Here is a 15,679-nt window from a genome sequence, read left to right on the forward strand (position 1 = left end):
AATTGTTTTCCTTATTTGTTCTTTTTATATTAAGAAGTTTAACATTTTGTAGAGCTTAAAATTTTTTATTGGCATTTTCTTAAATTTTTATTTAAATATAGTGATAACACAAAATTATTTTAATCCCATCTCTCAAAAGTACAGTAATGAAGGCCTTCCTTCAGTATAGTCACTCATCAAAGTATGTGTACCTTCCTCTACTTATCCCCAACTAAAAGCAGATAAATCTTTGTAGATTGGTCTCACTCTTTAAAACAATCCTGTTATGTTGCCTGCAAGTTTCTTCCAGTTATTTCATGGACGTCTTTTTAGGTGATTACTTTTGTAGATCTACTTTGTTCTTTTCAGTGGTTATATAATATACCATTTTGGAGTGTCCTTTTTTAAACCATTTATCCAGTAATCCAAGAGACATTGAGTTCCTGCCATCTGCCAGTTACTAGTGATAAATATCAATGAAGAGAGCATACTAGAATCTCTCACCTCAAGGAGCTTGCATCAAATTAGAGTTTATATTCCCCTACTGATACTTACTAGTTCCCTCCTCCCTTTTTTTGCTCTCCTGTTGGATGTTGTATTGAATATTCTTGTACATATCTTTTATATCTTGATGTATTTGTGCTATATTCCTAGCTATGGGCTTGTTAAGCTTACAGGATACTTGTTTAAGATTACTAACTCTTGCCAGCTGGTATAATTTTATTTCATTGCTTGTATTTTACATTTCCCCAATCCTTGGAAGAGTTGTGCATGTTTTCATATGTTGGCCATTTGTACTACAGTGATCCTGCTATTTTGATTCTTTGCCCATTTTTCTTCTGATGTTGTCTTTTCTTACTAATTTGTGAGAACTCGTATGTATTCTGGGTTTTTATTCCTTGTTTGTTTATTTATTTACTTATTGATTTAAGTGGCTAGTCCTTGTCTGTTTATACACTGCAGATGTTTTCTCCCAGTCTGTTATTGATGTTTTAAATCATTTTTTATTTTTTCTTAATCTGGGACTTGAAGAAAAGTTGCAAAATCTCTTCATGTTCTTCAGATGTTAACATTTTTCTGTATTTGCTTTCTCCTGTGTTTTAAAAAAATGTATTTTTTTCTGAACCGTTTGAGAGTTGTAGATACGAAGCTTCTTTACTCCTGAATACTTTAGTGTAGAGAATTCCTCAAAACAAGGACTTCTTTTATATTATCACACTAAAATTATAAAAATCACAAAATTATTGTTGACAAAATACTCTGTAGATCTTATTTAAATTTTACCAGTTGTCCCTTTAGATGGGAGGAAAATCCAAATTACATGCACTGTAGTCCTTTGTTTTGTCTCTTCAGCCTTTAATCTGGAACAGTTTCTGCTCTTTTGTTTCATGACATTTATATTTCTGAGGACTTTAGATCAATTATGTTAGGGAAGTCTCTCAGTTTGTGTTTGTATAGTGTTTGCTCATGTTTAGATTCAGGTTCTCCCCTTTTGGAGAAGGAATACGATGGATGCGATGAGTTCTCAGTCCATCTAACCAGATTATTCCCGTTATTGATAATGTTAACACTGACCATTTGGTAGAGGCGTGTCTGCTTTTTCCATTGTAAGATTACTTGTTGGGAGATCCTGTGAAGTTTGCTGTGGGGTTTAGTGGCTTTGAGTGTATTATGGAAATACCCTATTACTCCTTCAACTTAAACCCACTAGTTTTAGCTTCCATTGGTGATTGTTGCCTCCCGAATGAATACTATGATTTTGCCAAATGGTGATTTTCTAGTTCCATCATTCCTTCTATATTTATTAGTTGGCTTTCTACTGTAAGGAAGAGCCTTCCCTTTATATGTATATTTTTACATTTATTGTGGATTTATGAATTATTCAGTAGATTGTAATTCTTGACCATTATTATCTTGGTGCTCAGATTGTCCCAGATTTGTCCAGTTGGTGTGTAACTTTGATTACGGGTTTTTTAAAATTTTTTTATATGGAATCTACAAATATATGCTAATTTTTAACATATTTAAATGTATTGATTTCTTTAGATGTCTGGATTTTGTGTCGTACATAAGGAAAACCCTTCTTGCCTAAACTCTGATTTCCCACTGTTCATATCTGAGTCCCAGGTTTTCTAACCTTTGCTGTTTGCCTTCTGAACATTCCATGTCTTCTAAGCACTGCACTGGGGAGTGGCTGAGAATAGAGAAAAAAGGTACAGAGAAGCCCAAATGGTTGCTATGCATAGCTAAAAACAACCATTAAGACACAAAGCTTGTTTTAAGAAAAAAGAAAAATCAAACTACGGAAATTGAAATCCTTAAGTGTATTCAAATTCCTCTTTTCAAGCAGTGTGCTAAATGTATTTAATCTTAATGATTCAGGACATTAGGAGCAATTATTATTACTTTTTTTTTTTGGCTGTGGGTAACATCTTTTGTATCCCCTGAATTAAAAATTAGGCTGGATGACTTGAGTCTAGACCACTTTAATTTTAAGAGTTTTTGTGTTTGTTTTTTATTTTTTTGCTTTTCTCTATTTTCCGTCTCTATTGTTTGCTAGCCAGTTAGCTGTACTTTCTTGCTGTTATTAATGCTTTATTGCTTCTAATAGTCTCTCCCTTCTAGTTGCTGTGAGTGTGGGAAGCCAGGTTACCCACAGTTCTAATAAGTTGGGCTTAAACGACAAACTCATGTGAGGCCTTGTCATGATTTTGCACTAAGAGACAAGGCTTTTCCTGACAGTGTTGGTGACAGCGAGAATCTCAGTCATTCAGTCGTCGTAACTGCCCTTTAAGATAGATACGGCAAGAGGTGTTATCTCTAATTTATAGAGAAGAAATGGGTGGTGGTAGTAACATAGTAAATTAGGAGAGCTGGAATTTGAATCTTTTTTCTCTCTAAATCTATTGAATAAGCATTGCTTTTAGTAATATTCCTTTGTGCCATCCATACCTAATAATACATTCTAGAAAGCTATGTCGTATACTGGCCTTATATATGGTTCTTTAATTGATTTTATTAAGCATAAGTTTTAAAATGAAGCACACTACTAGCACATAATTTTCATGTTCCCATTAGTCTGCAGTGTGGGTCCCAGACCAGAAGTGGGATGAAGGTTGAGAATGTTGAACTTAATGATAATAAAATAGATACTTGATAAGTATTAATTTCATTATCTATCAGTACTATTATATACAGTGCTATCTGCCTGGAACCCTCTTAGCATGGTTGGTTCCTTTCAGCTCTCAGGTTAAATGTTGCATCTTTACAGTGCCCTTTCCTGACCTGAAATTACTTCCCTCTTCCTACGTCCCTTCTCTTCTATATCCTATTTATTTTTTTTATGGTACTTAGTCACTTTCTAGAAATATCTTGTGTATATGTTTGGTAACATGCAGAAAAATGTAACCTCTGTGATTTCAACCATTGTCCATCCTTAGGGCTTATCTTATCTGAAAACTACGTGCTTAAGTCTTCCTTTGCCACCCCCAAGGACTAGACTCTGAATTTAAGGACTTCTGTGTGGCCTTGTGTCTTGTTCGCCTTTATATTCACAGAACCTGGAATAGTAGTTCTGGAATATGATACAGTTATCAGCAAACATTGTGAAATGACTGTAATGACCGTATTCGTCTTTTCACTTGAGAGGTATGGTTGAGGCTTGTAGTCTAATGTGCTTTTCAAACAGTAAGCATATAGCATAGTTCTGTTATTGCTGATTAATAATACCATTTTATATGGTATACTACTTTCTATTTTTTTAAACAGAAATGTTCAATTATGGGATAGCCAGTCCATCCAGTTTGAAGCTGTAGAAAATAATTACTGGAATTTTTTTTTTTTTTGAAACACTCTGTGACTCTTAAAGAGTGATTCTCAGACTTACGTCTATGAAGTACTCTGACAGAGCAAGGAGACATGCAGGCCAATATTTTGTTTGCTTTTATTTTATAGTCAGTATTTCCTTTAGGTTCTATTTTTGTCACAGAAGCTGCATTAGTACAGGAAGAAGACTAGGCAGTTAGCTGCTGTACCCCCACTTTGGTTTGTCTAGTTTGCCAAGTGAGGAACACATTGGGTGCTTGGATAAAACCAGGGGAGAAGAATGATTTAGTTGGAGATGTGAGGGAAAAATTGCACCCTGGTATGTGGCAAGAAGCTAGCTGCCTACTGTTTAACTCTATGTCTTGTTCCCAGTTATTTTTAGAATAACGCATTTGATGTAGAAAAAGAATATAGAGGATAGGAGAAAATGAGGAAAAATTTATTCCCTCTCAGTGTTTCATAAGGTGTCCTGGAGAGGAGTATAAATAACTAATTTTAAACTTTGTCCATTTTTAGAGTTTGTTCCATCTCAAAGCCATGTGACTAGGTCTTGTTGAATTCCTGAATGCCTTTCTTTGCCATGCCCAGCTACTAGATTCTCTAAATTCAAGACTTCTCAAAGTAACTTTAGCTTGGTTGCCTTCCTTTTCCTAAGGTGATATAAGAAGCCCCTTTATATATACGTAAAACCCTGTGCACATTTAATAATAGCCCTTTCCTGCCAGTCATTGGAAGGTAAAAAATTTAAAAAAGAAAATCAAGCCATATCAATTTGCACTTGAGCACCTAATATCTGTGTTTTTTTTTTTTTTTTCTGTTGTTGAAGTTACTGAACCAAAACTTCAATCAGAGTGAAAGGATGGGGAGTATAAGGGAAGGATAAAATTCTCAACTTCTGTAGAAAATAGAAATATAATGGCTTTGAACACGTTGACAATTAAAGGCCAAGTTTTGTGTTTATTATACAACAGTTAGAAGCACATTGCTGATTATGTATCTCTGGAATATCATGATTTAAGCATAACTCCCATTTGGTAGGTAGGAGGAATGAGGCACACAAAATCAGTCTAATTTACCCAAGGTTATATAAGTTATAAGGGGCATGTAGATTTCCTGACTCTACCTAATATTTTAAATGGTTAGTTGACATTTTATAGAACTTCAGAGAGGACAGGTGAAGTACTTAGTATGGTTTTCTAGCTGTACATAATAATTGCTCAGTTAAATCTTGCTGTTATTAAATTTTCAGGGAGGTTTGTTCTGGTTGCGGATAATGCGTATCTTGATGATATGCTTGGGCACAGAGATATATTTGTATTAATGTTGATAAGAAGAAAATTGTATTTCAGTACAAAACTTCTGCAAGTATTTCACAATATATAGGCTTTTGTGTTTCGGATTTCTGCTTTCATGACTTTTAGTCTATGTTTGGTTTTAGATAAGATAAATTTGAATCTCTGATTCCATTTTCTTTAGGGGCCTGTTTCTGCCTTTGTAGGCAGTTTGCATAGCAAGTACAGGTTGTACTATGTAGAATGCTAAGTTTATTTCAGTGTCTGGTATTAGATGATTTGTATAGTATTAAGTGACATGTTTTAATGTATAGAAGATACTTTTGATATACTTTTGACATGAGTATTATATATACTGATTAATTTTCTGCTTTTAAATATTAAGGAGTAGAAATATTTTAATCTTTATATGACAGGAGTTCTGGGATCTTCCAGTTCCCCCCTCCTTTTATAGCTGCTGGTGGAGATGGAAGCCTATTGCAGTGTTAATAAATGCCATCACCCATTCCCTTCCCCCAGCCTTACGCAGGAGCCTAGTTTGCCTGCAGCTGCAATGGTAGGCATCTTTCAGGAAGTGACCTTGGCTTGTATTAATCAAATTCAGAACACACAAAAAGCTTCTTGCTAACATGCTGACTTGATGTAAAATTTTATCGCATCCATTTTCTTTCAAAATGAGGCCATCTTGTAAAAAGAAGATATACAGAAGACCCTTCTAATTTAATATTAAAAAAGCTTCTGCAAGCCATGTTTAAAGAAAAAAACATAGATTTTAAAAGTGTAGACTTTTTATAGACAAACATGCATAAGCTTAAATCATGAAGGTTTGGGAGTTACTAGAAAATTACTTGTTTTAATGCTGAATTAAAAAAAGACCCTATATTAGCATCAATTTCTTTACTATCTTAACAACTACATTAAATTGCTATGGAAAATTTATACACTAGGAATTTATTTTGGGGCCCTTTAGCTTTTATATATTATAAGTAAAATACTTTTGGAAATTGGTTATCTTTGGGTGTTCAGAAATAACTGTGGGTGTCTTACTTTGCTGGTTTGGGTAAGAAAACTAATATCCTACATGAAATCATTTGCTTAGGTAGTGGTAATACCTACAGGGGCTTCTAAATATGACTTAAATTTAAGTCGGACTGCTAAAATTTAGTAAGAAATATTGCTAACTATAAATTGTCACATCCGTTTATTTGGTATTTAACTGATCATTATGATAGAGCAGTTAATGTTGCTGTTTCACTTTTATCATGTAATGCTTCAAAGAAATCTAGTTTTTATGTATAGAATAGTTAAGGTATGTATCTTACAGATCTTCATTTTAACCTTGCTCAGTGTTAAATGTAGAATGTTGGAAAACGAGTATTTTTTGGATTAGTTTATTGATGTTTTCTGAATTTGGGGGAAATTTACATAAAAATGAATTAGAGAGCAGCTGTGCTATTGGCTAGGGGTTCACTCTTGAGTTTGTGGTATATAGGAATCACTTCTGGGTACTGAAGTGTTTTGGAGGAGAAATATAGGAAAAGAGAGCTTAAACCTTAGCGGCTGTACCTGCATTTTGGTTGATGTACAGTGTGAAAAGTACAGATATGTTGCATGTTTATATTAATGATTTGGAGAAGAGGTGCGGAATGTATGCAAATAAAAATTTGGGGTTAGATAAATACTTTAAAAATAACTCAGATATTGAAGACATTTAATTAAAGCATTTATTGGAAATACAACCAGCATTATCTTTATTGTATTGTAAATTGTTCTTAGAATTTTGCAACCTCACGGAGATAAATCTTTTTAACCTGCCTAAGTTCACTTTGTCTTGATATCAGCATTAATGATTGGTTTGTTAGATACTACAGGATAAAGAAACTGATTTCAAGGAGAATTCCTCGATTATTTTTACCCTCAGATACCAGTTTAAAATGTATAGTCTTAAATAAACTTGTCACCTTGAACTTAAAATGTTCTTTGCCTCTCTCCTGCGGCTACTATGCGGCCCCCCTCTCCTTCCAAAAAAAGAGGGAAAAGAGGAAGCCTTACAAGAAAGGGAATATATGCAGAGAAGGAATCCTGGTAGCCAATGAGTTAATGTTCATTTGCAGCCTGAGGGGTCAGCGTGCAGTCTCCGTTTCCTGATTGGCTGCTAAAAGGTGAAATTGAAACCACTGTAAACTTTTGACCCTGTAGCAATTCTTGTGGAACGCCTTCCACTGGTGGAGCCCAGAGCTTCAACTCACCTCTCCACCCAGCCCCTCCCACCCCCTTTCCTGTATTTATTTTGTGTGATCGTGCAGCGCTGCATGCAGTTTTTCCAAGAGAGGGGGGAGAGGGAGGCTGAACAAGCACCAGCAAGCGACTAGCTTCATGCCTGTTTTAGCAACCATGTCATTACTAACTACAACTCAGCCAGAGATAAGGGGCCTGTTAATAAACTGGTCTGCTAACTGGATTTTTTAGTTTTCTCCTTAATCTCAAGGTAATTTAAAAATTGCAAAATGGTAATATTTACCACCATTGTTCATCAGTGAATAGTATCGTTGTGTAAGCAAAATGTATGGCATAATTTCCTGAATATGTTGAGTTAAAAATAGCTTTCATTTTTAGCAGCCTGTATATATCCCATTAATGCTTCTTATATCTCTTGTAATTTTTACACAAATGGCTAACGTTTTACAAAAGTTTTTCCTTCTTTGCCTTTGTTTTTTGTTGCAGAGAAGCTCTAATGGTATTTTGGTTCTAACTATGGAAAATAATTGCAGAAATTATCTGTACATTTAAATTTTTTTTTCCCCTTGGCTGAGGTAAAGGGTTTTGGATTTGTCTTGCATTCACATTTAAATAGTGCTTTACAGTTGTCACAGCAATCCTGTGAAGGGCAGGGCTTTCCTCTTCTTTAATACTGTTGTCAGACTGTGTCTTCGACTTCTGGTCTTGTATCCCTGGAGTCTGGTGCAGCGTAGCATTTTGATGCTCAGCAAATGCTTACTGAACGAAACGTAATCTTCATTTTGGAAACTCTAGTGGCTATTTGTGCCTGCTTCTTTCCTAATTAATGGCAGAAAACATAATCTGTTTATAGTTCTGAGTGACAGTGCACCACCTGGCATCTAATAGGTGCACAGCAAATTTAATGCTTTTTACAAGGTCAGCTCAAGAATCTGGACTTCCAAAACCTAGGTTTTCTCAAACTAAGGCTTCTATTTTAACTGCATTATTTAAATTTTCAGGTTGACTCCACATAGAACTAAATATTATTAAAATTTATTAAATGACTGTAGAATAAATTATTATAAATCAGCTTGGTCCATTCTTGTTTATATCATAGGATAGATGGTAATGCATGTTTTTTTTTTAAACTCTGTCCTTATGTTACTATACATCTATATGCTGGAATTTTAAATTCTTGCCCCCCTTGTCAGAAGGATTATGGTATTTTAAAAAGTTTGTCGTCATTGTATTGCCGGTGTTCTCTTGGATACCAAATACATTTTCACTTGTTTCCTTGAACACGTGATAATGGATTAAATAGTAAATTGTGAAAAAAAAATTTTTTTACTGAGTTAAGTTTACACAGCTTTAAAAACAGTGGCACCTTTTTTGAAATTTTTATGTGATACTATACTTTTATCTTTTTTTCCCCTTTCAGTATAGCTACAGATTGGCTGCATTTGAATGTTGCAAGTAAAATCTGTTATTATAGTTTTGACAAAGGGTGTATTTATCACTTGATAAGTAATCTCAATTGCAAACAAATCTTGAATTTGATTTGCACCAATATTATGTAACTTTGAGTAACCTAACATTTAATTGGTGCGCAAACTTAATTCTGTAGTGCTTTGAAGATGAGCAGGCAACAGCTGGCTTTTCCCAAAGATGGTGATTCCCCATTGCTCCATGATTTTAGGGAACTGAGGAGGGAGTTCCTGGGAGCATCGCAGGCAGCTGCATGGGGAGAACAATGAGTGTAATATGATTAATAGTAGAGTTCTTGCTCCCTTCCCATGTTCAACAGCAAAAGAAAAACACGTTTATAACATTCAGTGGCCTCTCTTTGTCCAGTTGGTGTCTCCAAGCTTCAGCATTGTATAGTTTGGACTTTCCTCTTTGTCAACTCCCCTCCCCCAGTTTGATTCTTTGTTCTGGCCTCGAGGCACATCTTCTCAGACTAGCTGTTAACAAAGCTCAGTTTGATCTTCCCCAAGCCCCTAGTAGCTTTCTAGTGATGCAGGTCTTGTTGTTCCTGCCCCTCTGCCCCAACCCCTTCCCCCCATATCTAATATTCTGGGGACGTGTCTTTTGATTTTTATGTTGGCATAACCTGATTTTGTATGTGTGATTGACTAAAGTCCAAATTATGAAAAGGGATAAAGATGAAGGTCAAAAATAGTCTCAGGAAATCCGTTATGACTTGCTTTTACAGAATCTTGGTTCTACACAGGGGCACTACAGTTTCCTTACAGTTCCACACTTTACAGGATCCTGGCATAGGGTACTTTTTAGACCACCTACCTTTGCAGGTTCTTGAAAGTCAGTCATTTTGATTATTTGAGCTTCTGTCTAATTCAGCTACACACTTCTTGGGAGAAGAGAGTTTTATAGATGGTTTTCCTTCGTATCCTGGGGGTTTTAGGGTACAAATTGTCTAGGTCAGCATTCCTTTGGATAGTTCCCACCAGCAGTACAATAATACTGGAGTATTAATGGAGATTCTCTTGCTAATTTTCCAAATTAGGCAGCAGTACTTGTTTCCTGGGTCAGTCATTAGGGTACTAGGTACAGTCTGACTTAAATTCCTTTCCTGCCCACCCTCTTGTTCTCTAGGTACTAATGCCACCCCCAGACCCCCCCCCCCCCGACAAAAGGAGCAACAACAAGAGAACCATTTCTGAAGTGAAACTTAATTTAAAATTAGGGCCAGAAAATCTTGGATTTTCTTTACAGTAGTTCTGACTACCTTTTCCCTCTTTACTGTTCTCTAATTAGATATAAAAATTCAAGTTATAAAGCATTGAATTGATTTAAAAACTTAAACTAATGATTGTGTTTTTTAATTTCAGTGTACTTGGAAATTCTTGCAACATGTGTCAGTCTTGTTTGGCTAGTAACTTTTTATTTATTGAGCATTTATGTACTAGATACTAACAAGTAATTTAAGCATTTTCACGTAATCTTCTCAAGAGGCTTATTAGATGTGATCCCCATTTTAAGATGAGAACTCTGAGGCTCAAAGATGTCTTAAGGGATAGCTAACGAGGAAGTGAAAGAGCTGGCAGTTGATTCTAGATCTGGTGGACTCCAAAGCGTTTACTCTTTATAACCATTATGCTAACCACTAGCTATACTACTGTGGATTGGAAAATGTAGTTTAAGAACCACCTTACCTTTGGCATGTATCTTTATAAGCTGGAGACAATACTGTGATTATCGATAGACATGTTACTAGATGTATGAGCTCTTTTTATAACTTGAGTTGCATGACACTGATAGACTGATACCTGCTTTTCCCTTTTTCAGCCACATATGATGTGCTTTCTATCCCTCCATCCTCAAACCCCTCCCCACCGTCTTCTCACCTTTAATTTGGGTTTCAGAAATGCAGCAGACCCTTCATATCATGTAGCTAGATTGTGGTAGGTTGTCCCCTATCTACTGCATACCCTGACTGTGATGTGTTTGTTACTTGGAACTTGTGAATATATCATTTTTCCTTTCATCCTTTCCTAACCTCCTAATTCCAGTGTGACTCCTTTTAACTTCAGGGTATAGTTATGGTTGTTGTCTTGATATAGATACCTCTAGAATTAGCAATAGTGAGACTGTTGCTTTATTGTTACATTTGGAAAATCATAAGGTGAGGGTGAATGTTTTATTGGCTTTTCTGTTGCACTGGAGCCTGCTCCACATTTCCCCAAGTACAAAAGCCTGCTGTTCTATATGTTCGTGTATTTTATTGCAGATTATTTTGAAGAACTGCCTCTCATTTCCCTGTGTCCCATTTAAAATTATTTTTTGTTGGTGACTCAAATGATGCAGCCTGTCCTAGAGGGGAAGAAAATATCCAGGACTCTTTTTTCCCCCCTTTCTTCTTGCTTGCTTTATCCATCCATCTGGTGGGTATGTGTCTTTTTTGGACTTGGGTATTTAAGCATTAGCTTCTGACAGGATATTCATATTGTTTTAAATTATCCATCTGGTTTGATCACTTTTCAGAATTTGGAGCTGGTCTCCTTCATCCCCACTTTGCATTATCCATGTTTATATACTGTGACAGAATATATTGTGTAGTCAATGATTTTTCTAAGCAGAAGTAGTAATATATGGCAAAATAAGGCATCAGCTCAAATTTGTAGGAAGAGGCCTCATACTTGAGAGCTTCTTGTTGTTTCTGTTCGTTTCATATGTCCAGGGAAGGGAAAGATGGGAAAAGTTAATTTGTGTGTGACTAATAATCATATTTATATTAAGAAAAAGCAATAAAAGCCAACACCTTTTTTATTTTATTTTTTTGTTCTCAGGATCAAAATACTTGCTGAACAGTGGAGTCAGAGACCAATAAAAATAAACTCCCACTTGAACGTCATTTGACTGGTTAGCCAGGTAATTCAGCTTTACTTTGACTAGATCCTTTGTAATTTTCTGACCTCAGCCTTTTCTTTGATTTACGATTTAGTCCTAAACTTGTTTTGTACAACGTGTTTTCCTCTTTAATGATAATATTAGTTGAATGGATAAAGGGTCTTGGAATGAGTGATTATATATGTAGATTCTATTTACAAACGTAACTTTTTTGGGAATGATCAGAACTGTTTGTTACAGTTCAATATAAGATGCTACCACCCAACCACTTTTTCCTTCGTGTGAATATTTTCATGGCATTTAGTCAGAATCTGAATTAGCCTCACCTATTTTGATTATTTCATCTTGTAAAGATTAGTTTCCCCAGATGGCTTTTGCTGCTGGCATATAACATTTTGTCTAACTACTCTCCTAACTTTTATTACTGCATCAGAATAGGAAAAATGAGAATAGAACAAGTTATCTAATGGCTGAGAAAGTGGTTTTGCTTTGCTTAGTTACGTTTCTTTTTGTGACTAACACCATCATTTTCTTGGTTAGCTAGGTTCGAAATCTGAGTTGTCTTTGAATCTTATCCTCCTTGATACATTTGGCAAACAGCCCTTATCTGGTTTTCTATTTTCATGTCTTCAGTATTTGTTCAACTTTCTGTTACTAATCTTAGCTTCCTAGGCCAGGACCCCATCATTTCATGCTTGTGTCTGTCCGGATGTTCCTTTACTGCTTCTTATCTACTATTTCTACCCACTTGAAAGTTTGCTAGAAATTTTTCTTAAATATATCCCTTTAATCAAGCCTCTCCTGTTCTCAGCTTTGTGCTACTGTTCCCTGGTTTACAGAAAAAAAGTCCAAACTCCTTTGTCTTTAATTTGAAGCAGTCCTTTATCTGGGAATTTATCTACGTCTACAGCCTCAGCTCTTGTTATTTCTCTATAAACTCATTCAGTTACTTAAAATATATACCCATTATATCCTGAACGTAATAGAGCACTATCTCTAAAATATGTAGTATTCATACATACTAGAAAAAACCCTTTATTTGGAGATAATTTCCAGTTTACAAAAGTTATAAAAATCGAGTATAAAGAACATGTAGATAATCTTCAGCCAGATTCTTCCTCTGGTTTTACTGTCTGTATTCATGTGTGCTCTTACTCTTTGCTTCTCGCACTCGCATGCTCTCTGTCTGTCTCTTCAGAACTGTTTGAGGTTACATATGTTTAAGTTACGTATGGTGTGCTTTTTCTGTTAAATACTTTTGCTTTATTTCCTAAGAATAGGGTCGTTCTCATATATAACCACTGTACAGTTGTCGACTTCATAAATGGACATCGATACAAATCTATTGCCCATCTTTCAGTTTTGTCAATTGACCTAATACAGTCTCTTACAGCATTTCCCTGGTTCCTGTAACAGAATCTAGTCTGGAGTCAGGTACTGCATGTAGTTACTATTTTTCTTTAGCCTCCTTTTCCCTGGAGTATTTCCACAGCTTTTCTTTGTTTCATATGACATTGACATTTTTTGAAGAATACAACCCTTCCCCTCCCTTAATACAGTTCTCCATTTTACATTTATCTAAAGTTTTCTTGCAATTAGAATGAGGTTATGGGTTCTTGGCTAGAATGCCACACAGGTGATGGGATACCCTGAGAAAGATGCATGACTTTTGGAGGCACGTGACGTCTTCTGTCCTTTACTGTCATGTTAATTTTGATACCTTGGCCAAAATGTTGCCAGATTTCTCCACTGTATAGTTTTTTTGCCTTCTTTTGCAAGCAGTAAATGATTTGTGGGGAGACATTGATAATACCATGATTTTCATCACAGTTTGCCCTAGATTTAGTATTCATTGACTATTCTTTTATTTTTTTCTTTTTTTATTGAATTATAGTCAGTTTACAATGTTGTGTCAGTCTCTGGTGTACAGCACAATTCTTCAGTCATACAGGAATATACGTATATTAATTTTCTTATTCTTTTTCACCATGAGTTACTACAAGATATTGAATATATTTCTCTGCTATACAGTATAAACTTGTTTATCTATTTTATGATGATTCTTTTCTGATCTGATTTTTTTACCATAATGGTTCCAAAATGGACATTTTCTCATTCCTGCATTCCCTTCACACTTAACCAGTCAACTCCCTGCATTATTCAAGAGTCCTGTCTATTGGTGTAGTCTCATGATATTTCTGATTTTCGAATTGTTTGCAATTCAGTACTAGTTGTTTTGATGCTCATTGTCCTGGGTTTGGACAGTAGAGCTCTGAATCATTCTCCTGTGTCCTTGTGGGGAGTAGTATTAGAGACTAAGGTCTCTGAGTGTCCTCACTGCTCCTGGGTTGTCTTCTTTTCTCGACCCCTTCAGTGGACAGAGCTGGGAAATACATACATATTTATACACCTATGCCTACATAAACATATTTGTACATAAATACATGTTCTTAGCAGCATGCATGTACATAGTTTAGAAATCATGAGTTTATGTCAGTATGTCCAATTTCACTCCATGTCTACAGGGTTCTTTCTTTGCACCTCTCATTTCTTATTTTTGTGTCCCTTTTTATGCCATGAGAACCCTGGTTCCCAACATGTCAGTACCTTTACTCATTTGCTGATTCCTGTAATACATCTAAAATAATTTCAGAATAGCTTTGCCCATTTCACTGCAGTAAACAAACTTACTTAAAGTGAGTGGAGAATTAGCATATAGTTCCCCACTTCCCCACAATCATCCTGCCAAAGACTGAGAGTAAATAAATGCTGTGTTCTCAGATTACTTGAGTTAGCCCTCCCTCCTCCTATCTACGCTGCCCTTCCCTCCCCATTTTTATTTCTCACCCTTACTTTCTGCATAATGTAGTTATGGTATTTGTTTGAAGTGAAATTAGTTTTATTTATTTATATGCTTGAGTTTCAGAGTTTTTTTTTTTTAAAATGCTCCTTCCCATTCTGATTAGTTTTATTTTTGATTATGTAGAATACAAACATGTTTTCAAAAGTCAAAATAGCACAAAAGATACACATTCCCTTCTGTATCCCTTCTACTCCATTTCCCCATTTCTCAGAGGTAACCACCTTCAGTGTTTTCTGAAGTGTTTCCCTGTGTTTCTTTGTGTAATGACCAGCAGATACATGTACGTTTTATTTTTTTCCTTTTGTTTATAAAAAGGTAGCATACTGTATACATTCTTTTTGCGTTTAGCTCTTTTCACTTGCTAGTATCTCCTGGAAATGATGCCATACTATGCCAAAGGGATCTTTCCCTGTTCATTTTTTTAAATTGTAGTAAAATTTACATAACATCTACTTCGTAACCATTTTTAAGTGTGCAGTTCATTGGCATTAAATACATTCACATTGTTGTGCAGCTGTCACCACCATCCATCTCCAGAACATTTTCATCTTTCTAGCCTGAAACTCTGTACCCTTTAAACAGTTCCTCATTCCCTCTTCTCCCAGCCTCTCATTTATTTTTTACACAGATGTAGTTTCCATTATTTGCATTTACCACAGTTTATTCAGTTTCCTACGTATGAGTAGTTATCTATGTTGCTTCCAATATTTTTGCAATTAAAATTAATGCTGCAATGAATAACCTCGTGAATATGTATTTTCATATATTGTTGGGGTGTACATTCAGGATAAATTCTTGGAAGTGTGATTGCTAGGTCGAAAGGTAAATTTATGTGTAGTTTTTGTTAGATATTGTCAAATTACACTCGGTAAGAATCGTACCACATGAATTCCCACCAGCCGTATGTGAGAGAGCCTGTTTCCCCACAGTCATGCTGCAAAGGTTATTTCACTCAGCATCCAGGTCATTGAGTATATCAGTAGTTTCTCTTTATTGTTGAGTAGTGTTTCACTGGTTCCTGTTTCTGGCTATCATGAATAACACTTCTGTGGGCATTCAAGTACAAGTCTTTGGATTTTTTTTCCCCCCTCTTGAGTAAAGACACAGGAGTGCAATTGCAAAGGTCTTATAT

At 35.5% G+C, this 15,679-nt stretch overlaps 1 protein-coding gene across 6 annotated transcripts in view; it reads left to right on the top strand.

Moving 5' to 3' along the window:
• NCOA3 (nuclear receptor coactivator 3) overlaps positions 1 to 15,679 on the top strand; it is a 105,911-nt gene that overhangs the window by 42,247 nt on the left and 47,985 nt on the right. For 5 of the 6 annotated variants that reach the window (XM_015237748.3, XM_015237750.3, XM_072944348.1 and 2 more), the window contains exon 2: positions 11,624 to 11,705. The exons of the other annotated variant lie outside the window; for it this stretch is intronic. The gene's annotated coding sequence lies outside the window, so the exon portion shown is untranslated. The remainder of the gene's footprint in view (positions 1 to 11,623; positions 11,706 to 15,679) is intronic. 6 annotated transcript variants of the gene reach the window in all.

The sequence above is a fragment of the Vicugna pacos genome, chromosome 19 (assembly GCF_048564905.1).
Source record: "Vicugna pacos chromosome 19, VicPac4, whole genome shotgun sequence".
Lineage (NCBI taxonomy): Eukaryota > Metazoa > Chordata > Mammalia > Artiodactyla > Camelidae > Vicugna > Vicugna pacos.